The following is a 27,987-nucleotide window of genomic DNA, read 5'->3' as shown; positions in this document are numbered from 1 at the left end:
TTCGTATAGATAGTTTAATTGTTTGATATGACAATGATCAAAGAATAGCTAAATAGTTACTATCTTTTAAAACATTCGGAATCGGATAATACGTGGCTATTCAATGGAAAATTATACATTGCTAAAATTTTATATTAAATTTCAATTGCACTTTCAATTGAATATGGATAAAATGACATAAAATGGATATGCATTTAAAAGGACATGTTTCATTTATACAAAACAGGATAAAGATCTGATGCAAGTGAACTTGTTTTACAAGTATGCAGTGAAACCGATTATTGAAAGTGATAGAAGTAATCCTTTTACTTGGGAACTTTGTTTTTAGTGTAGCTAACGACCTATTGCCAACAAATATTTCCGAAATAAGTATCGATATTATTTCCTAAAGAGTACTTCAAGCAGACTTTATCACGTCGACCAACATTGCAAATGATCATTTCCGTATACGGTGTTTATATATCTTTGTTAACAATATTGAAAGAAAACATAGCCAACGTAATCGTGAACATGTCACATCAGAAAGAGCGAACTTGCATTGCCAAAATAATTTGACGAGGGCATCGCACGTACGCATTGCTAACACATCTTCCGAAAGAGAACAAAATAAACGCTCTTTTGCAAGGGACCTTGCAAAGAAACTGGACAACCCGGTGTTGCTAACGGATGTCGAAAAGAAAAGGTGAAAATCGCATACCCAATAATTACTTCCGATTTGCATTACCTTGTGAAGAACAATCATGAAAAATAGCGGACCCATCGCCGAACAATGGCTCAAAAGGTTTGCTTTATGGATTTATTTGTAGTTGTTTGTGTTTTTTTTCAGGAAATCGCGTTAAATAGGTTCATATACTATTATGACATTTCGAAGTCGTGTTATGTCGGAACAATGCGAAGGAATGTTGCGTTATTGTCACACTTCTGTCAACACGATTTGCTGTCCAAAAGACGACACAATTTTTTATAGTCTTGACTTCTAAAAAAAAACATTTAAAGAAATAGTGCGAACGACGAGCATTCATGTATGTTTGATCTCCATGTCCTTGTTAACCGTAATGCGTTATGACGATAAGCTTTTTTTGTAAATTTGTTCTACCGGGATCAAAAGGACGCACATCTATCGTTTCGTCTTTTCGAAATAGACAACGCGCAACATAAAACTATGGTAAAAAGGACAAATGAATGATCATCAATTTCAGCATATATTTTTGTCCAGACATATCTCGCCAATTCGAGTAAGTTGTTCCCCTTTTCATCGTTTTGAATTTTCGGGGGCCAAAGGTGTATAGGAAAACACGAAAACATGTCGGAGTCATTTATTCATCCTTGATATAATGATAAGGCTTAATCATACCGAATGACATACACAAAACCATAACAAGCGACAGTTTTAGTGTCATCGCATAGAAGTTAAATGTGAATTAGCATAATCGTGTTGACATTTTTTATGTCTGTGTCTTATGGACGACTTTCAGCAGATAATAAGATAAATTAAGATTAGATAAGATAATTATAAAATAAGAGGCCCTTTTCATTTAAGGATCTTATTCGTATCTTCTTCAATAATCTTAAATCTTAAATCTGTTGACAAAGATACATAAATCTGTGTCGTAAAGAATGTCAACAAGTTGATTGTTTTTATTAAATTAACATTTTGTCCATTTTAATACCGGTTAAATTAAAAATAACAAAAGTATGACAATTAAATAATTTCAATTTACGGCTTAAATCGGCGTGTATCTTTATTGGAGCGGGGCCTTGGACCAGATACATACGATATACAAGATACGACGGATAAATTACATTCACATTAATTAAATTAATTAACATGATAGATCTCTTAAGAAGAGAGCGTATAAAATCATAGCTCGAAAGACTAAACGTTTATATCATGAAAATAAAATTAAAGAAATTGAAGGTTTGAAACGTAAACGCCCAAAATAATGCTGGAAGTATTTCTCCAAGAAAAAGTCGCCCATGGGAGAAAACATTAGTTTGACGGACTTTTATAAATACTTTAAATCTCTATCAGAAGAAACAGAACACGGTCATAATGCTGCCGTGATAGAAGAGGACGTGCCCCTTCCGCACGAGGAGTTAGACGTTGACGTCACGGTGGACGATGTTAAACGTGCAATGAAAACATTAAAACGAGGGAAAGCTGGTGGTCCTGATTTTCTTATTAATAAATATTTTATTGAAGCGAGCGACATTTTGATAGGTCATATAGTCGATTTGTTTAATCATATATTACACAGCGGAGTATTCCCTAATGAATGGATGATCGGCATTATAGTACCAGTATTTAAAAAGGGTGACCGAAATGACGTCAATAATTACAGAGGTATTACTTTGATATGTTGCTTCGCCAAGATTTTTACATCTGTTATTCACCACCGTCTGTCTGTTTACTGTGAGAAGTACAATATTATCACCGATGCACAATTTGGGTTCAGGAAAAACATGTCTACTGTAGATGCCATTTTTTGTTTGAATGGGCTTATTGAGCACTATTTACAGAACGGTAAAATACTATATTGCTCATTCATAGATATGCGGAAGGCCTTTGACTGTATCCAAAGAAACGCCCTGTGGCATAAACTGAAAACTTTAGGACTTTCTGGAAAAGTCCTGAACATTGCTAAAGCCATGTGCGAATCGGTACGGAGACAGGTGAAGCACTGTGGAAACTTCTCCGATTTTATAGACCTAAAACTAGGCCTCGCTCAAGGAGAAGTATGTTCTTCGATATTTTATTCACTCTACGTAGAAGACCTAGAAATTTACCTTGCATCTAGATTCGAAAGCGGATTATCGTTAAACGACATTTCCCTTATACTGCTATTGTATGCCGATGATATGGCCCTCCTTGCGGAGACCCCCGACGATCTTCAGAACAGCTTAAATCAACTACACGAATATTGCTCCAGCTGGGGGCTAAGTGTCAATACAGACAAAACAAAAATAATAGTTTTTAAGCAGAGAGGTAGAAAATTAAACAATGAACAATGGTTTTATGAAGGTGTTGAATTAGATGTTGTAAACGAATTTAACTACCTAGGTAGCGTGTTACGTGCAAATGGTACATTCAGTACGAATCAAAGCACCGTGGCAAGTAAAGGATTAAGAGCGATGAACACATTGTTATTAAAAACAAAACACTTAACTTTTAGTCCTAAGGTTTGTTGTGAGCTCTTTGACTCATTTGTAGCGTCAATTTTAAACTATGCATGTGAAATATGGGGTCATGTAAAATCTAAGGAGATCGAACGCATACATTTGAAGTTTTGTAAACGCATTTTAGGTGTTAGATTATCGTGTAGCAAATGCCGCTATTTATGGAGAATTGCAACGATACCCATTGTATATAAACAGATTTTCCAGAATTATAAAGTATTGGTTGGAAGTGGTTAAGAGTAAAAATTGTGTTATAAATGCTATATTTAACTGTTTGTTACAAGACTGTATCGATGGTAAATCGAATTGATTATCAACAATTAAAGAATTATTAATCAGATATGGATATGCATATGTGTGGGAAGATCCACAATCTATTAATTGCAATCATTTAATTGTGCAATTTAAACAAATCGACAATTTCATGCAGGAATGGCATAGGGATTTAGAAAATAACATCGTTTTATCCTTATTGTATAAACATATGAAATTAAACTTTGAGTACGAGCAATATTTGGACGTCATTAGGAATTCAGAAAAGAGACGTTTAGTCGTTCAGATGAGAACTTCTACACATCGGTTAAGAATAGAAACCGTAAGATACGGACGAAATCGTATTGAAAGACTTGAACGTGTATGCCAAGTGTGCAACTCGAATGACATTGAAGATGAGTTCCATTTTTTGCTAAAATGTGCACCTTATGAAGATCTTAGACGAAGACACATTAAAACTTTTTATTGGAGAAATCCAAGTGTTTTCAAAATGCTTTTACTGCTTAATTCTAAAAGAAGAAACGAACTTAATAATCTTGCCACCTATATAAGAGATACATATTGAATAAGAAATAACGTATTAAACAACACTGTATGATTTTTTTCTTTGCATTATATATCCAGGATGTGATGAAATATTATAATTTGTTCTCTTGTTTTCATCTTTATGTGCGCATGCACTGCTTAATATTTAATTATCACTTTGTTAATATGTAGCAACTCATACTCTTGTATTGCTTATTGTTTAACATTTGTGTCTATCTATTTTGTATATCTTTATGATGAGAACCCGTAATGGTTTAAATCGAAAAAAAAATATGTTCTGTTCTGTTTTGGAAATGTAGTTTGGTAGTCAATATCAATTAACTAGTTTGACTTTATAATTGCATGTGCTATTTCTGTTTTCAATTTCCAATGTTGGATATCTGGAGAAAGTATTTCTACCTGGCTGCTTGACATTACTCGGGGTTTGCTTCGATTGTATTGCAATTGAATCAGTCAATTAAAATACTGATATCACTTTGCAAGAATGTAGTAAGTTTATTAGAGTTTGGTGAATCGAACGATCATGTATTATCATGCATAGTTGTAAAGACAATGGCGATCAATGAAATAAGAATTGTCATTTTATGGTTATTGAAAAGAATGGGAAGGATGGATCCTTGCGGAACATCTTCACTGATATCAGCCCATAAACAACTTAAATGGTTGTTTTTAGTTGTCTTTTATATCTGTTACTGGTAGCAGGTCCAGATATTGTATATGCTAAAAGCTTTGCAAAAAGGATCTCATGGTAAAGCAACTGCCTTTACCAAATTATCACCACAGATGCAATAAAATTATTTAGTCGAGGGCCTGCCTCTAATTCTCAAGAAGTTTGAATAATGTTGTTTGGCACTCATAACCATTTCTAAAACCGCACATTGGAATATTTTTTTCGATTAGTTTTTTCGAATATTTTATAAGTCATCAGTGAGATATAAACCCGTATATTGTTTGATTTTAGTAAGATTCCTTTTTAATAGAGTAATGCAAGCTACTAATTATCAAGATAGATATGTGCTGATATTAAAGTGTAAACTAAGATTGGTGCAACCACAACTTAGTTTCAAAAGTTTCGCTACAAGTTCGTGTTCGCCAGTAGCTTTCTTCCTTACTTAACTGTTTATAAAATTAAAAATTTAAACAAATTTCGTCCAATTCTTGACCTCCTACTTTATTTAAACTTGGTTGATTGTAATAACAATACTAATATATTGCTTTTAGCGACATTTGTAAAGAGATCCTTAAGAATTTCCCCTGCTTCATCGTTGTTCGTTACATCAGTTTTATTAAGTATTACTTAAGAATGTTCATGTTTGCTTTTATTTGAAAGAAAGTGCTTTGTGGAATACAAAAACCCTGTCGATTTGGCTCCTCCAATACATCTTTCTTGAAACTAATTATTCATGGATTTCTTTTATAGTTTTATAACTATATATTTTCCAGTTGGCCAATGTATGCATTTTTAAATTATTAAAACACATTTGTTTGTTATGCATTGCTTTTTCAAGTCCCCGTTGTCTACTGTTTTATCTATTCTTGTATTTCTTTTTCGGGAACATGCTTCGTATTTTTCTCCTTTGTTTAACACAAAGACTGAATTACCATGACCGCCTTTTTTAAAATACCACCGAAATAAATTGTGCCAAAGTCGAACCTGTCACGTTGGTATAAGCGCAGTGTTCATGTCAACCGGAAGAGCGTTTAATAGCTGTTTAAAATACACAAAATTTTGAATTCGCATTTTCGAATCAGCAAAACGAAATCTCGAATGACGCATGCAAAATAACGAACCAAAGTGTAACAAGACAAAAACATGAAATTATTTTTTGGATTTCGTCTCCCTTTTTGTCGTTATTTCACATAATGTGTTGTGTAGTCATTTTGTTTTAGAAAGCGAAATGAGGAAGGATGCGTTAACTTCAAATACTGAAAGCTTAAGTACGCGAAGAAGAAGAAAGTTTATTTAAGGAAATATAACACACAGTATATATTTGAAATAGGCCAACATGATCAGCTATAAATTTCATAGAATGAATTGGCTTACGTATACAAATAGTATTTTTAACTATAATCAAGTAGAAGTATATCATAGTATTAACAACTGTATCTATAGAATTTGATACACTTATGAATAACAAAAGAATCAAACTATAAACAAGTTTATTTGTATCATAGTATAGCAACTGTTTCTAAAGTATTTGATAAACATATGTTAAATGACACATGGGCTATAGCCATGCACTGAATAGTGAATAACTTACGCACAATATTTCGACTGTTTTTGATAATATTACGTATTAGACCAAAGTTAATATTATACAGTTCATGCAAAATAACTTCAATAATTGCTAATTTAAGTATCAAACGAAGTTAATATTACAAACTTCGATGCAAAATAACATCAATAATGCATAATTTATAATTGATAGATTGTGCCTTAACTGTTCTGTCAACATAATACTTTTAGACTTATTTTGCACTGAATGTGTATATTTTTACGATTTCTTTCATTTTGATGTGTGAACATTAAATTGAGCACTTGATGCATTGTATGTACATTATGTGCACATCAAACTCTGATTCTAGAATAAATCGTTATAAAAATTTGCATAACGACATAACCTAACTTTTATCTTGGGTTTGATGAATGTTTATTGGTTCAAGCTAAGGCTATAAAACCCTTACTTTTTTGTAGTAAAACAATTGAAAGGAATACATTTACATAGCTATTAACATAAGCCTTCATCGACTGATGTATAACCATAAAGACATGCACAGAGAAAATAAAACATTTTCAAAATGTAAATCATTATACAGTTCCAAAAATGTCATACTTTAATTATATATCGGTTCACGCCCGTTATGTGTAGTTGATAAGTTATAAAGTTTTGGAGTCCAGAACTGCTATTTTTTGCCTCAATCACGGGACATTTTAAGATGACTGACAAATTAAAATTCCGCTATCTCTCATCGTTTTTCTAAAACAATGTGCGCCTGAGAAACCCGGCACGCCGGAAGCTTGTGAACATTGAAAATGCAGACCTCTTTTTCCGTGTCGGTATACACATTGAAAAATATGTTGATAATTAATACTTGAAATTGATTTTTGATGATCAAAACGTATGAATGAATTTGAATAAATTCTGCTGTAAAAGATAATTATTGTTTTAAAGTAATATGGTGATAATTAAAGAAGTCCAACTTCAACACAAATTATTTATTTATTTATTTATGAAACATGTTTTAAAGTAAGAAATTTTGCAATGTTTTCAATAATCAACTGTAAACAATTGTGATATGTACTTTTCACGTGTGTTGCATTAGAGTGTGTTTTTTTTAATTAATACTGACCAAGATATTTACGGGCACACCTCGTATATATACGAATCGACGAAAGGTAAACGATAAACACAATAAACAAACATCATTTAGGAGTTATTTCCCGTCAAAACCGTTTAACAATCAACATTTTAATCCATTAGACAAGCTAGATCGAGCCTAATATAACAAAATTACTTAACAAGCTAGTGTCATCTCCCAATCTTACGATTAACTTATTTTTGACATAAGTGATTGACGTTATTCAAACAAATAATGGTGTACTCCACTACTAAAAAGTGCATTTGCTTACAAGTTGATAAACATCATTGCTCAATAGTCTAAAGAACATTAATTCTAGTGTCAATAATATACTAATAACTAAAAAGTGGGACTCAAGTTTACATTTTGCTCTAGAATATTTTATCTATAAGACATTGACGTTATATTCGAATAAACATAATACAATATAAAATACACTTTGAAAAAAAGTAAAACATTCATTTTTTATTCATGTTATGCAGTTCTATGGCAAATGAGTTAAGATTAAGAAATGACATAAGCATCTTGAGATATTGATTTAATTGAACTCTTACAAATGCAACATTTTCTGCTCATACGTTTGTATGTAGTAAACATTAATGAATGCGTTTTTAAAGCTATATGTCCTTGGATCAGTCTAACCATTTCATCAAAGTCATCCCCCATGAACAAAAATGGTGGTATGAATGTCATCAATGTTTTTAAATTTCGAATATTCAAATGTTTAGAAAATGTAATCGTATTTCACACTTGGGGCTTCTGAAATATTTAGTGATGTTTATTACAACAAAACCAGGCGGAATTATGGGAAGTTTAATAGCATTTGTAACACTATATTTATGTGAATGGCCTGCTTAAGTACGTATTACTTATAGCAATCGATACAATGTTCGGATGAGCAATTTCAAAATCAGTGGCCGTGTTTTTTAACCAATGTTGGAACTTAAATGATCGGAAAATCGTAATAAGAAACGTTTGCATTCGTAATTTAGAATCGTGTTTTATTATTCTTCAGTGCACTAAACTATTATTTGGTTTTGACCAAATGACACATCAAATGTTATCTGATATAATTAAATGTGCTTTAATTCAATTAAAGCACGTTAGTTGTATTGTAGAAACGCTTATAATCATCAAAAGAATGCACTGTCAATGAATCGAGTGTCCGACATGCAGTAATAAATGCATTTTACTAGGATTACAATGTTAAGACTGAACAAAAAAGGAGCTTGTGAATACGAAAACTGCGTTCGACAGTTGCATATACAGTTTATGTGAAGGAATGTATCAAGTAAGAATGTGTTTGTTTTTAAATAGTGTTCCTGTTCGTTGATTTATGAATAGCATCCTATAACACACTCACTATTAACAAAGTACAAATTACGATAACCATGACATAAACTATAGGAGTCGAAACATTGCAGGTGAGATATTACTCAATTTTGTTTTACTTTTTTAAAAGTATTTTATTATATAAACGTAGCTTAATTAACAACATTATTTAATTAAATTACATCAAATTTATGCTGACATACGATTTTTTTAAATCGCATTTGCCACGCACTATTCTATGTGGAGGATTTGTTGACTATGTTAAGATTTATACACTTATTAAACAGTATTAATACATAAATTGTTAGTTCATGTATCTATCTATGCGGTATATGTTATTTAAGTGCTGGTTAAATAGACTTATGTATTGTGTCTTTGGCGTTTACCCAGTGCCATTAAACCGGGTTTATTTTTAAACTTTTTGCTACTGAGCTTGTTTCTGTAGCTTTTCGCATAAATAATATCTCCATATGACGTATTGTTCGAAATAATTATAACATATGAAAACAAGTGTATCTATATCAGTTTATATTGTATCAGCGACTCACTCATCACATGTGTATCTAATGAAATGAAAACAAATACATAGTTATTATTAGCCTTTTTTAGTGATTGGTTTATGAGATCGTACTGGAAACGGAAATAATTGATTTTAGCCTTTCGATTGTAAGTGTATGCACAGAAAAGTGTTGAAAAAATGATACTATTTTGACTACTGTTAGAGTGACTTTGATTTATCTTTTGTAAAAATGTTTTTCGTTTACCTCTTTGGCAAATAGTGTAACGAAATAATGTAATTTGTCGATTTCGAGGCGTATAAACAAAGGCCCGGAGGTCAAAATACTCCTTTCAATTTTTGAGCATGCGCAAAGCAATTCTACGCATGCGGTGCGGGGTGATACAGGAATCCAGTGGATCTCACTCGAAATCCACTAAAAACGTTAAATCCTCTCAAAACACATTAATTTTAATTAATAAATAATACTTATTATATACATATTGGAAAATGCCTCATAAAGTGTTCATATTTGATTATTTTTTTTGAAATTGGTCGAAAAAGTGAAGAAATTTTCAAAAAAAATACGGAAATCGAAGTGAAAACCAGTTTTCGAGAAGTGAAATCCACTCATAACTCATATATTTTGTTGCCATTTACATTTCTGCTTGCCATATTTGCATTGCCTTTGCATTCACATTTTTTTGTCAATCGCTGCATGTACACAATCTTAATATGCAACCTAAAAAATGTGCACATCTGTCTATTCTTCATTCCTGTTATTGATTAAAACAATGTCAAATACTTAAAAAAATCATATAACATATTAACACAATTATTAACATTTCAGATATTTCAGCATGTATTTGTTACTTTATATAAAAAATCACTTGCTATTTATCATTCCTGACAGAACATTAATTATGTGAACTACATCAGTTAAAATAATTTTCTTCCATTATGAAACAACATTAGTATTTGCACTTTTGATTTTTTTTAAAAACAAAATCTTTAACAGTTGCAATTCACTCCTTACAGTACTTTTGTACATTGCAACTTTTGCAAACCTTTGTATTTGAAATTTCGCTTTTGTTTACAAATACTTCCCACAGGTGCAAATCACTTCTTAAGGCTATTGACATTGCAACTTTTGCAAACCTTAGTATTTGAACTTTCATTTTTGCTCACAAATACTTCCAACATGTGCAAATCACTCCTTACAGCTACTAACATTGCAACTTTTGCACACCTAATTATTTCAACTTTTGCTTTTTGTTTACACATACTTTCCACTGGTGTGAATCACTTCTTACGGCTATTGACATTGCAACTTTTGTAAACATTTGTATTTGAAATTTCGCTTTTTGTTAACAAATGCTTCCCACAAGTGCAAATCACTTCTTACGGCTTTTGACATTGCAACTTTTGCAAACCTTTGTATTTGAAATTTCGCTTTTTGTTAACAAATGCTTCCCACAGGTGCAAATCACTTCTTACGGCTATTGACATTGCAACTTTTGCAAAGCTTAGTATTTGAACTTTTGCTTTTTGTTTACAAATAATTCCCACAGGTGCAAATCACTTCTTACGGCTATTGACATTGCAATTTTTGCAAAGCTAAGTATTTGAATTTTTGCTTTTTGTTTACAAATCCTTCCCACAGGTGCAAATCACTTCTTACGACTATTGACATTGCAACTTTTGCAAAGCTTAGTATTTGAACTTTTGCTTTTTGTTTACAAATCCTTCCCACAGGTGCAAATCACTTCTAACGGCTATTGATATTGCAACTTTTGCAAAGCTAAGTATTTGAATTTTTGCTTTTTGTTTACAAATCCTTCCCACAGGTGCAAATTACTTCTTACGACTATTGACATTGCAACTTTTGCAAAGCTTAGTATTTGAACTTTTGCTTTTTGTTTACAAATCCTTCCCACAGGTGCAAATCACTTCTAACGGCTATTGATATTGCAACTTTTGCAAAGCTAAGTATTTGAATTTTTGCTTTTTGTTTACAAATCCTTCCCACAGGTGCAAATCACTTCTTACGACTATTGACATTGCAACTTTTGCAAAGCTTAGTATTTGAACTTTTGCTTTTTGTTTACAAATCCTTCCCACAGGTGCAAATCACTTCTAACGGCTATTGATATTGCAACTTTTGCAAAGCTTAGTATTTGAACTTTTGCTTTTTGTTTACAAATCCTTCCCACAGGTGCAAATCACTTCTTACGACTATTGACATTGCAACTTTTCCAAAGCTTAGTATTTGAACTTTTGCTTTTTGTTTACAAACCTTCCCACAGGTGCAAATCACTTCTAACGGCTATTGATATTGCAACTTTTGCAAACCTTTGTATATAAACTTTTGCTTTTTGTTTACAAATGCGTCCCACAGGTGCAAATCACTTCTTACGGCTATTGATATTGCAACTTTTGCAAACCTTAGGTTTTGAACTTTTGCTTTTCGTTTACAAATGCTTCCCACAGGTGCAAATCACTTCTTACGGCTATTGACATTGCAATTTTTGCAAATCTTAGTATTTGAATTTTCGCTTTTTGGTTACAAATACTTCCCACAAGTGCAAATCACTCATTACAACTATTAACATTGCATCTTTTGCAGACCTAAGTATTTGAACTCCTGCTTTTAGTTTACAAATGCTTCATACAGGTGCAAATCACTCCTTACGGCTATTGACATTGCAACTTTTGCAAACCTTTGTATTTGAACTTTCAATTTTTGCTAACAAATACTTTCCACAGGTGCAAAACAATCATAATGGCTATTGACATGGTAACTTTTGCTAACCTTAGTATTTGAACTTGCGAGGTTTTTTAACAAATACTTCCCACAGGTGCAATTCACTTTTCCTCACAAAACCCTAACTGTACATTACTATGGATCGATTTAGAGCGAGCCTTTTTTGCTGTCTTCTACAGCAATTTTGTACTTGTATGACACATTGATTGTTTTAAATGTACATATACGTGATTACTCGCAAAATATACACATGAATAAAACGTCCAAATTCTGCTTGATGTTCGTATATTCTGGAAAAAGATTTAAGATTTATACGACACTACATCGTCAAAATACATCTGTTAATACATATAATGCATGCCACGTGTCTAAACATACCATATTATAAATAGAAAGGCATGGCTTTTGCTCGACTTGTTCGTCAGTCAGTCCGACTTTCCGTCACAAATCTTGTCTGCAAACGCTTGAAGGATTTTGAAAAAAAACTTGCCACAATTGTTTACCATATTGAGACGATGTGAAGTACGCGTGTTTCCACCGACCCTGTCCAAGGTCACACTTGGAGATCAAAGGTCATATGACTATTGTTCATGTCAGTTCGATATCTCTCGAATCGCTTAAAGGATTTTGCGCTTCTCACAAATGTTAATCATATTGAGACGATGTGCAAAGTTCATGTTACTGCCATCTTGGTTCAACTAATCAAAATCACAACAAGAGGTCAATGGTCATATGATTTGATTATGTCTATCTGTACTCTGACAGGCAGAAAAGCAATTTTGATAGACCATTTATATGTAAAACATACTAGAGTTTTTCTGTCTGGAATTGTACAACATTTGTGAACAATAAGTACAGTGTCTAGGTCAGGTGTCCTTAGTTGCTGATCCATCATCATTTTAATATTACAGCAGCATACAGAATACAGAAGTGTTCAGCAGACGAACAAAACTTTAAAACAAAATGGAAAATACTGCTTATCTGTCAATCCCATTTCAAATTCGGCTTATAATTTACATTTAACATTGATTGCATCACTTTAACAAGACTACCATGACATGTTTATTGTCTACCAAGTCTCAAATATTTAATGCATATGACAGTTTAGAACCAGTAGGTTCATTTTACTGTTTCTGTTTCCAGCTTTCTATGCTTTTCCATACATAATATTTTCTAATTACCATTTCAAATGTCGTGAAACTGAATGCGACAACCGTCAAATGTAATTAAGTGGGGGTCACGTTCGTAAACGAAAAACTACACAGATATGTAACATGACTAGTTTAAGTTTATTGACATTAAATAAAGTGTACATGACATTAAATTACAATTAAATTAATTGAATTACGAATATATTTTTTTAATATTTTCAAATATAAATAATAGCTTTTCTGGTTATGTCATTTCTTTCATTTATTAGACATAGCAATACAGAACAGATCAGAGCAGATTTTAATGGACTTGTACATTGTACCTCGTCTTCGTTACACCATATATCAGATGCACAATCATAACATGGATGTATAGGACTAACATGGAAAGGATTTGTGGACATTCTATTTAAGGACATGCGTTTTAGCGTTATCTGGCATAATAACGACAAAATAACGTATTCCCTGGTTTTCTAGTCTCGAATGCCTACGTTGATTTATAATCCAGTGCAAGAGGGTATACTCATAAGTATATATATATATATATATATATATATATATATATATATATAATATATATATAATATATTATATATATATATATATAGTCTTTATATAATAAAACATTCAACAACAAATAATGTTAATATTATTTATACATTATCGAAATGACGAGCTAGAACAGTTTGGAAAACAAATGGAGATTGTGAAAGAACGTGCGCTATAAAATAGTTTCAATAAGGCTTTTAGTGCATTTAATGAGGCTACTTATTAAAGTATTGCTACATCAGAGAGCGGCCATAGAATTGAAACAATATCAGCTCAGACCACGCGTCATTCTTTTTTTTAAATACTTTGAATAATTTCGCGTTTCACATATTCTCATAAACACGTTAAAAAAACAGGGTTTGATCGGAAAAGTCGTGATTGACCTTTTACAAATGCAACATGTTTTGCCCCTGTGGTTTTTAAATTGATCAGTCATACATTTTATTTATATTCATCACTCATAAAAATAAGATGATTGTATGAGTGTCTTCGGGTTTTTGTTTACAATTTTGCAACATAGGTGTGTATGTGATAAATGACAGTGTTTTTAAATATTATGGTTCTGGGATCAGTCTGACCTTTTCATCACCGGCATCATCCATAAAAATAAGATGGTGGTATAAATGCCATCATTGTGTTTAATTTAAAATATTTAGAAAGTTTAATCGTATTTCATCCTTGAGCTAACTGAAAAATGCTCAGTACAACAAAATAAGGCGAAATTATGGACGGTTTAATAGTATTCGTTACATTCTAATCTACTTTGAGGACCTGCGTAGGTACGTATAACTTATAGCGTTGAATATCGTGTTCGGTTGAACAATTTTTAAACCATTGCAAATGTCTTTTAATCCATGTAAAGAAGAAATGATAGCATTCGAAATTCAGAAATGTGGTTTATCATTCTTTAACTACCTAAAATATTCCAAAATGTCGCCCAAATGACTAATAAAATGTTAAACGGGATGATAAAATGTGCTTGAATTCGTCTAAATAGCACTTAAGTTTTATTAAAGAAATGCATGTGGATCATCAAGAGAACGTGAAATAAATAACTACGTGTCAACCATGCCTCTATATAGGTGCCTTGACGGGCTAAAAATGTTTAGATTTATATAAAAGAGAGAAGGGACATTTGAATGCGAAAAAAGCTTCATTCAACAGTTGCATAACTCATGTGAAAAAATGAATCTAGATACATAGAATGTGATGGATAAGTGTTAGGAATTAAACAGTGTTCCTGTTCATTGAATTGTGAAAAGTATCCTATATAACAGTCACTATTTGGTATATTAACAAAGTACAATTTACGATGAACCGTGACATAAAATGTAGGTGTCGAAAAAGCGCATGTGAGATGCAACGTAATTTTGTTACATTTTAAAAGTATTTATATTCTTCATTGAGCCAAATAAACATATGTTCTTATTTATTAAACAAGACTAGGCTGAATTATGGAATATGTGATGTCCTTTGTTCCACTTTACTTTATGTGAATGGTGAGTTGGCTGTGTTAAGGTATTTAAACTTTTGTTGGCTAATAGAGTATTACCTAGATACTAATAAAGATATTATAAATATACAATATATAAAACGCACGAAATGCCCGTTTTTTCATCGTCTTGAAAATGTTCTTTCATTGTATATAAATTTACTTTGAAAGTTTCTCTTTTTTTCAATATACGATGTATTTTCAAGTGCTGATTATTAATGTAAAGGGACTTATAGCAATATGTCATATAGTTTGGAAAGGTTATTATTATTAAAAGACACAAGTACATCTTTATCAGTTTTTATTCAGCAAATGCGTATTAAATCAAATGAAAACAAATACAAATTCAAATTCATACCAGATAATACATAAAAACATTGTTGTTTTTTTAGATGTTTTAACGTATGCGTGACTACTCGCATAGAATAAAAAAAACGTCTAAGATCTGCTTGATATTCGTATATTCTAGAAAAGAACGGTTTATAAAGATTTATGCAACAGTGCATCGGTAAAATGCATCTATGTTTAAATTAATTAAATTAATGTCAAACTCGTCTTTCAATAAACATTTTAGAAAGAGTGCACCACAGTCTACCAAGTGTGCCAACTCTCAAGCATTGAATTCAGATGACAGTAGAAGTTATGTTCTTAAACCTATTACTATAAAGATCTAGAACATGATAAGTATGAGTTGACAAAGACAGTGAGGAAAATAAACTTCACATTTAATTACATTATCAATTATTGAATAACAGTTTTCGATAAATTCACAAAAAAAATATAAGCTTCTCTGGTTAAGTCATCTATTACATTTATGAGTTATAGCAAAGCAGAACAGATCAGAACAGAGCATTTATTTGGACTTTAACAATGTTCATCATCTTCGTAACAACATAATATGTAGTATTTTTTTATAAAATGTCATAGCAAGACAAACATGGATGTGTAGGCCAAATTATTTTACTGTTAGTTTCATCTAGTGAAACAATTTTAAAAACGGAGGTATGGAAGTATTTGCAAATTTTACATATTACAATTTTGCAACATTTGAAATCAATATGTGTGTATGTGATAAATGAAAGTGGTTTTTAAATCGATAGGTTCTGATATCAGTCTGACTTTTATTAAAATTCCTCACCCATAAAAATAGGTAAAAGTGACACTGTCATTCAAAATCAATACATACACATGTCTAGAAGACATCAATTTTGACTGATAAACCACTAACTACTTACTAAATAATGCATTTAAGGAAAATATTAATTACTGATAACATGATCGTAACCATGTATTTAATAGCAGAAAGTGCAAAAATATTAAATGATTGGTGAATGCAAACAGATTTACTGTGGTTTACTATAGTGTCATAAGGTAGAAATACCATATTGTATGCGAAATTCTTTAAATTCAACTCCGTATTCCTCATAAGAACCATTGTTTTAGACATTTTTTTTCATCTCCTTTGGAGTATTAAAACAACATTATTAATGGTGATAAATCTTATTTGGGAGTAAGAGTGCATCTTTAATGGTACAAATGCCATCAATGTGTTTAAATTTCAAATATTCAAATGTTTAGAAAGTTTAATCGTAGTTTACAGTTGCGGTTACTGATATATTTAGTAACTTATGTTTATTGCAAGAAAACTAGGCGGAATTATAGAAAGTTTAAAAGTATTTTTGACATTTCTTTTTATATAGAGCGTTTTACCTATAACTTTAAATAAAATTATACTGTCTGCAATTTTGAAATCAGTTGCCATGTCTTGTTTTATGATCTTTAAATGCACTAAAATACTAATGATTTTCGCTTAAAATGACAATTAAATGTCTTAAAGCATAAAGGTGTACAGGATAATAATTCGGTCTCCTGATTTCATTTTAAAATCACTTATACTTAATTGGTGAAATAAAACTTTTTGAACGCTTATAAATTATTTGAGATAAAACACGTCCTGAATAAATAGAGTGACCATCATACAATTTTCTTATATTAATAATTGGATATTTCATTTGTTTTTGACACAGAAGAAACACATGTATGTATATCATGACATACGGAATACGTTGCATTCGACATTGTAACATTTTGTGAAGGAAAGTATCGCGTTACATAGAATGATCGAGATAGAAAGTACGGAATGTCATCGCCTTTAAATGTGTGGATCTAAAACGCGATACTCGATAGTACGATGATGAAAACGCGAAATCACGAACAGAGAAGAATATTAAATAAACTATACACTCAGTTTCTTACGGAATGCCGTTAGGGCCATCGCTTATGAAAGTGTTGATCTGAAACGCGATACTCGATAGTACGATGATGAAAATGCGAAATCACGAAACTGCGATGGTAAAAACGCGACAGTACGATGATGAAAACGCGACAGTACGATAACGAAAACGCGATAATACGACAGTACGATGATGAAAATGCGATAAACTATCGTGTTTTCACCATCGTACTTTCGCGTTTCACCATCGTTATACCGTGATTCGCGTTTTAATCATCGTTATATCGTACTGTCGCATTTTCATAATCGTACTCGCGTTTTCATCATCGTACTGTCGTGTTTTCATCATCGTAGTGTCGTGTTTTCACTATCGTACTATCGCGTTTTCATCATCGTAATGTCGTGTTTTCATCATCGTTCTATCACATTTCATCATCGTACTGTCGTGTTTACATCATCGTACTATCGCGAAACAACGATTGACACAATGAAGAGTCAATTATGAATTGTCTCTATACAATAAAACCAACCAGTCAAAACAGTATCTTCGAACAGTTTTCCAAATACAATAAATTTTCATCATCGTACTGTCGCGTTTTCACCATCGTAGTTTCGTGATTTCGCGTTTTCATCATCGTACTATCGAGTATCGCGTTTCAGATCAACACTTTCATAAGCGATGGCCCTAACGGCATTCCGTAAGAAACTGAGTGTATAGTTTATTTAATATTCTTCTCTGTTTGTCGAGCTGTACCATGACACATATTGTAGGATTGTAAACAGCGAAAGCGAGATGTCATAATGTTTTACTTTGGCAAAAAGTATTTTATTTTCTTGCCTGAACTTAATGAACAACATTATTCATGTTTATTACAACAAAACGAGGCTGAATAATGGAAGGTTAGATAGCATTATGATACACCTTATTTTATGTTGAGTGTGTTTTGACTGTGTAAAGGTAGGTACTACTTAAAGAGAAAATATTTTTAAAAAAAATAAAAAATAAAAAAAATAAAAAAAATTATATTTAAAGTTTATGTATTGTATATTTCTTGCACGTCTGTGTATTTTGAAGTGAAGTGCTGAAATAAAAGTAAAGTGGCATTTAGAAGTTAACGGGTTTTTTTCAAAGTTAATATGAAATGTTCATAGTCAATTAACTTTATTTTGGAACCTTAGACCAACAACTATCTTTAGGTTTAGTCAATTAATGTTCTGTCTCTGTTATGTTATTCCTGTATCAGCATATTATCAACTATTTTCAAATGAAATGAACACACATGAGGACCAATTCAAACTGGTCCTAGTAAATGAATTAGATGTTTAAATAAGTATGCATTACTGTGCACCATGAACAATGTAACTAACTTACATCACAATTAAGACAATAGTGTTTTAACAGTAGCTAGACCTTGAATTTTGCAATCGCTATATTTTCTTAAATCAAAGGCAAAAAGTAAATTGTGGCTCATATAAATACTTGCAACTTAAATGCAACGCATTGTTTTGCAACAATGCATGTTTTACATTAAATTGTAAAAACTATTGCACAGATCTCGGGATTTGGCTGCGACCTTTAATATGACAGCTGACATTTAATAACTTGTTTATTTCAAAACTGAAACATTGTTTCAGCAATGTCGACAGCGTTGACGCACAAAATTCATTCATTTAATATATTCATATCATAGATATGCATATTATACTTAAATAAATTGTCAAGTCTGTCTAAACTATAAATTCTAGTGGTACCGGTTTAAACATGTACAAGGAATTTACGTTTGTTTTATGTTTCTCTTAATATAATAAACAATTTTGGTTTTAAAATATCATCTTTGATATTAATAATTTAGGCTATGTTTTTACTTGTGATTTCTGGGATTCTTTACGGGAGATCAACGCAGTGGGATTAACAAGGCAAAGGTGCAATCTTTCTGTTTTGCAAGAACGTACATTTTCATAAGAGCATCAGATAAGGCAGTATTACGAAATAGTTTTACAAAGACTTTGGGCGAGCCTATGGATGATTGCGCATAAATATGATAACGCATGTCGTATAACAATGCGAAGTTTTTTTGCCAAATTTGTGGCGTCTGAACTCTATTTTTTTGCACATAATTCAGCGTCATTTTGTTCTTATGATGACATGCTATGTATATGCTATTGTTTATAAAAGGCTTTATGGAAATATGACGTTCATGCCTAGCGCAGTGAACAGATATATTATCAAGCCAAAGATGTTGACTTAGGGCCCTAAACTAAACGAAGAGCAATGTCATATGCATACAAAGCTCTCTTTTTGGTGATTCATGCAAAGTATCGCCAGTTTCACAGAAAGCAGAACCATATTATGCATAATACCGCGTACTATATACGATGTATGTTTATATTTCTAATATATTTAGTTCATTTTAGATAATTGTTTTACGTAAATGGTGTTTTTTTTCAGGAAATATGTTCGTAGTTCGCTGAAAAGACCGCAACTAGATTTAAAATCCATGGCAACGAAAGGTCATGACCAAGTGACCTTCAACGTAGGAGGAGTTACGTTTAAAACTCTCAAGTAAGTCATTTTATCTGATTTTAATACCCTTTGGTTGCGTATGTTTTTCATACTGATGCCAAGTTGCCAGCTGGGCATGTTGACAGCTCCAAAATCAATTTAAACATTAGAGTTAGACAACATGCATATATTACTTAAAGATGCTCTCTTAATCCAAAATAAGATGTACCACAATAATACAATTGTTTTAATTAACCCAAATGGATGAATACATCTCGAAAACAGTGGTTCTTGTTAAGGATACTGTGTTTCATTTAAAAAAGTGCAGAAAAACACGGTTTTTCTACCTTATGAGCCTATAGTTGATCAATGTTAATCTTTTAGCACCCACCAGTCATCTAATATTTGTGCGTTTCCGGCTATTAAATACAAGGTTACAATCTTGTTATCAGTAATGAATATTTTTCATAAATGCATTAGTTAGTAATTAGTTAAAGGTGTATCACTCCAAATTAATGATTGTTAGACATGTGTATGTATAGACTTTATATCAGAGTGTCACTTTAACAATATATTAGTGTCTTGAATGCCTCCACACAGCTGTTAATTCCTTTCGTACACGGTGTTTCTGTCGTCAAGCTTTACACGTGATAATGATCAAAACCACGTGACTTCGTTCAAAGACTTATCTCAAATGCAGTATAGAGTTAAGATAAAAAAAAATATTCATTTATTTAAAGCTGCACTCTCACAGATTGAACGTTTTGACAACTTTTTTTGTCTTGGAACGAGCCAATTTTTGCGAAAATGCATGGAAATCAGTTATATAAGACTGCTGAAAAAAAATAGATCGCAGATTTTTATATTTAAGTTCAATTGATGTTTTATACATTTTTCTTAAATCGTTAGTAACGGTTTAAGCCATACAACATATGAAAATCTGCGATCTGATCTTTTGCCAGCAATCTTTTATCATTGGTTTCCAAGACAATTTTTTTTGTAAAAACGGTATAGTATATCTGTGAGAGTACAGCTTTAAATGATATAATAAATAAAACCACAATGAGACAAAAATGATATATACTAAATACAGCTATATTTCGTCAGTGGTTGCAAAGGTCATGGCTTCTTAGATCGCCAAGGCATATCACTGTGTATGAGATTTGTATCTTCCTGATCTTTGTCTGATTTACATTTGACCTGTTGCACAGTGTAACTCATGATATGCCTTTGCGCAGCGCGGTCGGCACTTACCGGCAAACAGGTGACGTTCTGTATAAATACGGCGCCGATCTCTACACTACCGCATTCATAGCGAGCTATATAAACATGGCGCACGCAGAAAGCACCATCTAAGAAGTCTGCCAGCCGCCGAGGTAGAGGCAAAAAGAACCCATCTATACTACCATCATCACCATCATCCTCGCTATCATCGTCCAAAGCCGCTAATTTACCTGCTCATTATCTCCCTCTGTTGCACCAAACCGGCCGCACGCAGTTACCTAGCCAATGATTAATACGCTAGTTATACAAAAGAAACACGTAAGTCACTCCATCGTTAGACAAACATGAGCTGCCTTAACCAACCTCTCGCGTATTTTACGTATTTCTAGCGTATGTCAAGGGTATGCCTAACATATGCCTAACATATGAAGAAGACGTCGCCATACTCCCAAAAAAAAATTGTGCATGCATTTTTTCGGCCTCTGCGTACGACACCATATGCCAGTTTATACCATCTTGCTTTTGACATATACAATTTATACCAATCCTAAACCTAAATTATGTCAACGTACACAAGCATATTGGTGAAAGTTCACATACGTCGGCATAAGTTACTGCTTTATGTTATAGTGCGACTGCACTAAAATTTAATCACGTAATGCTATGAATCTTACTTTTATTTGAAACAGGAATACCCTAGAAAATGAAGATACTCGACTGTCGGAGGAGGATTTCCTCCAGGACTTTTATGATGAGAACACAAAGGAGTATTTCTTCGACAGAGACCCAAACATGTTTCTGGTAAAAAGATATTTGCATGGGAATGTAAAATGTGAATGTATTTGTATTCAGTCATCTCAGGAATGATAATTGTATACTATTTTTTGGACAATGGTCGCGTTTGTTCGATGCATAGTGAAGCTGCCGTTCTTGAATCAAATGTTCTAAATTTTCTCTCTTTTACAGTAGGTAAATATTAAAACTTTCGAAGTATATATTTATAACTTAATACTCATGGTTTTTTCCTTACTGCGGCTTTTGGAAAACAAAGAAGTAAGTTATAAGTTTGGTTGTTCTTGTGATCTTTAAAGACATGTGCATTTTTCAGAATTTTCCACACATCTGTTTGAAACGAATCTTAAAGTATGTAGATATCAAAAGTTAGTTTACCTTGCCATTTATTTTTAGAATTTCTGTATTATTTAAATTTGAATTCGAGAAAAACTCATAAGCAATTTTGTTTAGAAGGTAACTTATGAGTATTATTCTGTATAAACTACCTTGATAAGTTCACATATAACTTAAATTGAACGCATACAGCATATTGTATCCTCTTTGTCTGTTCATGGCAGATGAGTAAGATCACATTTCCATTAAAAAACGTGATATCAAATTACCGCCAGATAGGACAGACTCAAAAATCACCGTTTTAGTCTAAATGTTCCACTTCTTTCAAAGGCCACCTTGAATTATCTCCGCACTGGTGAGTTACATCTTCCCTCGTTTATTTGCGGTCCTGCGGCTAAAGTTGAGCTCGAGTTTTGGGGCGTTCACCAGTCTAAGATAGAACAATGCTGCTGGATCAACTACAATGAGTGGAATTCAACACAGGTTTATAGTTTACTGAACAATTAAAGAATAAAGTTTCTCAATAATACCATAAAATCTACCGGGCAAGCCTAGATATTTTTAAACTTTGCCCTTGGAACCATTTGGTGGAGTCGAAGGGCATCGCTTAAATACAAGACATTTCATTAAGAATCGTCAGTTTGGTATATATTCAATTGTATATATAGTATCTAACCGTTCAACTAGCTGATTAATTGACCAGTCTCCAGCTGTCAAAGAAACGCTCTGGTGACCAATAACAAAATTATATCTTGTAAATAAGTAAAATGAATGAACTGAAAACACTTGCAATATGATAACGAACATTTGTTATTATTGCTATGGCGAATGGTCAGGTATGAAAGGATGGGATTACAAAGCCACCATGACCACGTGGTCTCATTTACTTACGAATTTTAATATTTCAATTGGAAATCTTTGTTAATGATTAACAGCAAGCAAATGGCGTGTTTTTTAATTGAAATGTTGCTGAAAATGTTGATTTAAAAAAATCAACAAGACTTAAAGATATATAATCATTAACATATAAATGTAAAAACATTCTAAAAGCCCGGACGCGCCTGCTGAAAAACATTTAAATAAGACTAAATACGTTCGATTTAATGTTTGCACTATTATTGTAGATATATGCACATGCAAACATAAAAAATCATGTACAATCATGAAAAAGGTATCATGTTCTGCAGGATGCATTAAAACGCTTAGAACACGACCGGAAGCTAAATATGTTACCGCTTGACCATCTGGAGGACCCGGATGAAACGTGTTGGAACAAATTGCGACCACGCGTCTGGAGATTTTTGAACAGAACCAACTCGTCAAAAGGTGCAAGAGTAAGAGATACTATGTTTATCCTAAAATTATAACTCTTTTGAAGTTATATCATTTGTTATAACTTGGCGTTCATAACAGCTAAGCACCCGTTAACCGTTCTTAAACAATGCTCATTCGTGTAAGAGGACATTAAAATGTCGTAAAATAAAATAATTCGCTTAAAAATGTCAGGTTACACGTACAATTTAAGTATAAAATGGGGGGGGGGGGTCAATTTCTAGCTGAGCCTAAAAATTCGCGCGTTAAGACTACAAAACATTGTTATAATACCACGACCTGGATCCGTAGAAATCATCGCTGGCCATTGTTTATGTTTTCAAAAAATGTCAGACTTTTAAAAGTTAATTCAAACATACTTATAATCGGACAATCGCTCGACATCGTCACTCAAGGTCCCTATTTTCTGCATTCTTGGATCGATTTATCACATGAGCCTCATTTGATCGTTCTAAATACATGTATATCGATCTCGATTCCTTGAAGTTACATTTTTGCAATTATTTCTGACTTAAAAGATAGAATAGTGATTATTTGGGTGTTGTGTTTTACAAATCAACATTGTTTGGTCACTACAAACTAACTCTAAGCATTATTTTAGGTATTAGTAATTGAACGGATATGGGCGATCAAATGTACTTTCCAAGCATTTACGCGTAAACGATACATGTAGTGTAGTATTCCGTAGGTATGGTGGCATATAACGTAGGCGATTTGTTTCGTGATTACCACTTTTCGCGATAATTATCTAGCTATCTAGCATACGTAGGGCATGTATTTAAAACGATGATTTGTCCTTAACGTTAAATTATAATTGTGTCTTGTGATTGTTTAATGTTGCTTCTTCTGGTTTATATGTAATAAATATATCAGCACGGTTGATTACACCATTTTTAATCTATTTCACAGATATTCGGGTATATCTCATTGCTGTTCGTCGTTGTTTCCATATTCTCGTTTCTTGCCGAAACTACAGAGCCGTTTGAACACTACACATCCCACAAACAAAACAGTAAAGGTGTGAAAAATGCCGACATCGCTAGTGAAAAAGTTACCACAACTTACGCAACTGTTAATCTAACAAGTAATGCTAGTGAAACAATTGCTGGTGAAAAAGACAGTGATGATGTTTTAATTAAAATAAACATCCAGCGTTACAAGTTATTGACATGATTTGCCTATTATTTTTTTTAATTGAGTATATTATTCGGTTGATATTTTCACCGAAAAAACTGAAATATGTTACATCTCTATTAGCTGTAATTGATTTGCTTGCTATCTTGCCGGACATGCTTGAAACCATTCTTTACTTTGCTAAACCGGAACTGCGAATGGAAGTTGACGCAGTAGGCTACATTACACTGATTCGCGTTGTGAGAGTGCTTAGAATTTTTCGATTAGTGCGTCATTCCGCGGGACTGTGGATTTTGATTTATACATTACGTGCCAGTGTTAGTGAATTAATGTTGCTTGTGTGGTTCATGCTACTTGGAATATTGGTGTTTTCTTCGCTTATTTATTACGTTGATGATAGGGAGGTATTCAACAGCATTCCAACTGGATTTTGGTGGGCCCTCATTACAATGACGACTGTTGGGTAGGTACTTTTTGTTTTGAATGTTGCCTTAATGAAACCTTATTTGTATTTTATAAACAAAAATCGATTATGGTAACATTATTGCAACGTCAATGAAACAGTAGATGAACTACTTTGACAACCTTACCCTGAAGGAACCCTTCTGTGATCTTATTAATACCAAACTGATAAATAGCACACAGCCAAACGATGTTTAATGTCTATTATTTTACATGTTTTATACTGGTGAACAACGCCATTGAATGTGATTTTGTACAACAAGGGGGCGTTTAATTAAATAAAACAGTTTCAGTTCAAATTTCAAACAACAAGAAACACGCATGCTTTTAACATATTTAATCAATCAATTGTTTACAGAAAAAAATATTTGGGCTCAGCATTAGAACGGTCAACGTAATGACATATTAGGGAAAATTGCGTTGGCATAATAAAACAATGGTAACAATGCCATTAGCCAAAGGAACCTGTTTAAGACACTAAACGAGACACACGCGACGTAACAACATAACAAAGACAGACCTCGCATACATCACAATATCTGTATTAATAAGTGTTGGGGATACCGCCTTGGAACGGTCAGTGAAAGAGGAGATCGCTGGGGGTTTTAACTAGTTAAAGTGACATTATTATTCAAAATCAATATATACACATATATAACAAACATAATTCTGAGTTATAAACGTTTAACTACTCTCTAAATATTGTTTTATGAAAACTATGAATTACTGATAACAAGATTGTTACCGTGCTGAAAACGCATACTTTATTAAATGATTGATAAATGCTAAAAGATTTTACTGAGATCTACTATCATCTCACGAGGTAGAAATACAGTGTTTTCTGCTCCATTATTTCAAATAAAACTCGGTATCCTTCATAAGAACCATTGTTTCAACATTTATTCATCCTTTTTGATATATTAAAACAATTGTATTAATTGTGGTATTTTTTTGGTAGTAACAGTGCATCTTTAATGAGTTATTTCAACTACATTATGTTCATTCTCTAGATATGGAGACATGTACCCAACAACGACACTCGGGAAACTTGTGGGCTCCGTTTGTGCCATGGCAGGGGTGCTTATGATTGGTTTCACCGTGCCCTCGCTCGTCAACAATTTCATGCTTTACTATCGACATACACAGGTACTTTTATGGGTAACGAACATTGTAGGAAACATAAATTGTATCAAAATAAAGTTAAATAATATAATAGCCTCTAAAATGAGTAATTGAATAGAGGGAGTTCTTCTTATACTAAACACTGCTGAATCTATGAAACATGCGTTTACAGAAAAGTTTTCACTTAAAAGGCTGACAGTTTTATAATATGGTTGTATTTTGACTTCAAAAACTCTCTCCTAAAGAATAAAGTATCGATCACAAAAAAGTCACTTATAGTGTCTACCTGGAACTACTTGTAAATCATTAATCATGTAATCTATACCAACACTGAGGAATTATTAGAAAATAATTAATTGTGTCCATCTCTTTTACAATTTTGGAACTATTATTCATAATGTCTAACTCTTCCACCATTTTGGAGGTTTTTGTAAACTATTCATGGTGTCTCAGTCCACCAACATTTGGGAACTATTTGAAAAGCATTTATTGCGTCTAACTCTACCAACATTTCGGAACTATTTCTAACCCGTTCATCATGTCTTCCACTTTCAACATTTTGGAACATTTAAAAAATATCGGTGAAGCAACATTATTATAGTATATTGTTGGAATTATTTAATAGAATTGCAAGAATCGAAACAAAAGATAAAGATGAAATGATTTTGCTTTTGTCTTGGTAAAAATATTTGAGGTTGGGCTAACATTTAAAAATCAATTTGATGCCACCACCCTACTTGATACTTCACATAATCAGGGAGTAGTTGCTTCAACTTCTATTTAAAAGCGATTGATATTTCTCTTTCAGTTTGCCATGCATGTTGACGAATTTGAGAAAGAGAAAAAACGAAAACTCAAGGAAGCAAAACAGAAAAAGGAGAAGAATGACAAAGTAAATGGTAATTTTGAAATGAGAGTCATTCAGAAAGAACATGAAGTCGAGCCATTGATGGCCTCATAAATGAAAGTGTTCCACGGATAATGCTTACCTAAAGGACCAAACGTTTGGTCGATAAAGTGCTAGTGAATCAACTCCCTGTTAGCGTCATTCAGAAAGAACATGAAGTCGAGCCATTGATGGCCTCATAAATGAAAATGCATTGAAAGTGTTCCACGGATAATGCTTACCTAAAGGACCAAACGTTTGGTCGATAAAGTGCTAGTGAATCAACTCCCTGTTAGCGTCATTCAGAAAGAAGATGATAGTGAGCCATTGATTACGTAATAAATAGAAAATGCATTGAAAGTGTTCCAAGGGTAATAAATACCTAAAGGACCACGCCTATCGCCATAATAGTGCTATTGAATCTCATCCCTGTTTAATTATTCGAAAATACATTTTGCTAGGTCTAAGAACTGTACAGTCGTACAAATTTAATGGTATTCCGTTTTTTCGGTATATCTGTTTCCTTTTGGCAAATTTATGAGTCTATCATTTTGATATCATTTTCATTCGTTTCAGTTTACGGATTGCGAACCTTACTACTAACGCACATGCTTACACACTGAATATCTTTTCTAATTGTTTTCTGAAATGAAAATGATAAAAAAACAATTAAGATTCATGTTGACTGTTTGTTTAAGTCATGACTATTTTTTGTGTGTGTATGACACATAGCAATATGTCATAATGTTTTTGTGATATTTCGAAATAAAAAAAATAAAAAAAATAACTGGTAACACCCACAAAAAAATGAATATAAATAGAA

At 32.5% G+C, this 27,987-nt stretch overlaps 1 protein-coding gene and 1 pseudogene across 1 annotated transcript in view; both read left to right on the top strand.

Moving 5' to 3' along the window:
- LOC128231387 (sialate O-acetylesterase-like) overlaps positions 1-27,987 on the top strand; it is a 270,653-nt gene that overhangs the window by 11,698 nt on the left and 230,968 nt on the right. The gene's annotated exons all lie outside the window — the stretch shown is intronic.
- On the top strand, positions 76-27,987 carry LOC128231385 (potassium voltage-gated channel subfamily C member 3-like; annotated as a pseudogene).

Source organism: Mya arenaria, chromosome 4 (genome assembly GCF_026914265.1).
Source record: "Mya arenaria isolate MELC-2E11 chromosome 4, ASM2691426v1".
In the NCBI taxonomy this organism is placed as follows: domain Eukaryota; kingdom Metazoa; phylum Mollusca; class Bivalvia; order Myida; family Myidae; genus Mya; species Mya arenaria.
This window is presented reverse-complemented; position numbering and strand designations above follow the sequence as displayed.